Raw genomic sequence first — 2,274 nt, 5'->3', positions numbered from 1 at the left:
TATACGGGTTCCCTTGCTGTCAACCTATATGGCATCCTTACAGCTTTTGAACCATTGTTTCGCTTTTTGAGGGATAGAGATGCACTATCTACCTTAGGCTCCCTCTTGTTTCTATTTTTTTTTTTTTTAAGTGTTTTATTTTTGTATAATTTTTCTAAAGGAGACCTCATATCTGTTTAGGTGGCTAAGGTGTGGACTCATGATTCAAGTAATCGTCTTATTAGAAGACCACCTTCTCTACCACCTTTGACCATGGGTGACCAACAACCCAGGACTCTTAAGGATAGGTTTTACCCCACCAGGGCTGCACAACCCTCATGCATTAGTCTGCCTGTTGTTATAGGGAATAACTATGAACTCAAGACCAACTTCATTAGCTTGCTACCCCATTTCCATGGGATGGCTAATGAGCATGCATATCTCTTCCTTAGGGAATTTGAGGAGGTCTGTGTTCTAATTAAGGTCCAGAATTTAACTAATGATGCAGTTAGGCTTAGGTTTATACCTTTTGCCCTGAAAGACTAGGCCAAGAAGTGGCTCTATGGATTGCCAACAAACTCCATTAATACATGGGATGAGTTCACCATTGTCTTTTTGAGAAAATTCTTCCCTCTTCACAAGACCAATAAGCTTAAAAGTGACATCCTCCAGTTCAGGCAGAAACCACATGAGTCCTTTTCTAAATTCATGGAAAGATTCAAGGGCCTCCTCTTAGAATGCCCTCACCATGGTTTTGACTTATGGCAGCTATGCTAAATTATTTATGAGGGTATTGATTATCAGACCAAGCAACTTGTAGAGTCCATGTATCCAACAGGCTTTACTTCTTTTTCTGAGGAGAATGATGCATGGACATTCTTAACCAACTTGGCTGATAAGACTAGGGAATGGGAATCTTCCCAAGAGGCTGAAAGAACCACTAAGGGGTATCTCATTGAGGGTCTGTCAGCCAAGGAGGCCAAACTTGACAGCTTCATAAAATGGTTGGAGTCCATAGTTCTTAAAGAGTCTATACTAGTTAATCCGGTCAACCAGGTCAACCAGGTCAACCATGTGTCGGTATGCAGTTGGTGCCAAACCCTTGGACACCTTTCTGAGGAATGCCCTAACACCTTGGTGGGCAATTTCAGCACTAAGAATGTAAGTGCTCTCTACCAAAATAACCCATATAACAATACTTACAATCCAGGATGGAGAAATTACCCCAATTTCTCCTAGAATCAAGGGAACCAAGCTAGCCCATCCAACTTTAACCATCAAGGCCAGCTTGGTGCCCAAAGGCCCAACTATGCACCACAAAGCCAAGGAATGTCTCCTAATCCCTTTCCCCCTCATCCTCATCCAGGACCTTCTATTAATTCTGCTAGGCCTCCTCTCCTTGCACCTTATCAGCAACCCCCAGGGTTTACCAATACAGGAGAGGCAACAAGACTGAATGAGATGGACAACAAGATAGCTCTTCTCATGACAAGCCATAATAACATGGAAAAATAACTCACCAAGCTTGTCACAATCCTGCATGAGAGGGAAACAAGGATGTTACCTAGCCAACTTGAGCCAAATCCTAGGCATCAGGCTCATATTCAGCAAGGTACCTAAGCTCCTCCAACCAATGTTGCATAAGACCAACAGCACCAAGGGTCCTCCAGATAGGTAAATGTTATTTATGCTTTAAGCAGTGGCCGTGAGTATCAACAGGCTAATGCACCTCAGTCTTTACCATCTCATACTCCTGTTAACTCTCCCCCTTTTGAAGAGGCCATTAAAGTGCCTACTGTTCCAGGTTCGTCTGATGAACCTGAAGATATTCCAGATGATTTGGTTGAGAAAACCAAAGAGAATTCTGTTGAGGAAGTTAAAAAGACCAACCCTGAAAGAATTTATACCCCACCTGCCCATTTTCTAAATAGGTTAGTTAACAAAAAGTCTCCTTCTGTGGAGAAGATATTGGATGTGTTCAAACAGGTTCAGGTGAATATCCCCTTGTTGGATGCCATTGCCTAGATCCCCGCTTATGCTAAAGTCCTCAAAGACTTATGCACCCAAAAACAGACCACCAATGTGCCCAAAAAGGCATTCTTGGCTGCTAACATCAGTTCTCTCATCTCGCAGCCAGTAGCAGCTAAGCATAAGGATCCTGATAGCCCCACCATCTCTTGCACTATAGGCAATACTACTATTGATCATGTCTTATTGGACCTTGGTGCTAGTGTGAACCTCTTACCCTTTCATGTCTACTAACAACTGGAATTGGGAGAACTGAAACCCACCAAA

The 2,274-nt window shown here is 42.9% G+C and overlaps 1 non-coding gene across 1 annotated transcript; it reads right to left on the bottom strand.

Moving 5' to 3' along the window:
- Positions 1-627: 627 nt before the first annotated feature.
- On the bottom strand, positions 628-734 carry LOC122644417. The gene has a single exon (XR_006330347.1). It is a non-coding gene; the product is annotated as a small nucleolar RNA R71 (small nucleolar RNA).
- Positions 735-2,274: the final 1,540 nt, after the last annotated feature.

The sequence above is a fragment of the Telopea speciosissima genome, chromosome 10, assembly GCF_018873765.1.
Source record: "Telopea speciosissima isolate NSW1024214 ecotype Mountain lineage chromosome 10, Tspe_v1, whole genome shotgun sequence".
Classification (NCBI taxonomy): domain Eukaryota; kingdom Viridiplantae; phylum Streptophyta; class Magnoliopsida; order Proteales; family Proteaceae; genus Telopea; species Telopea speciosissima.
Note: the sequence above shows the minus strand (reverse complement) of the source record. Positions and strands in the feature narration are given on the sequence as shown.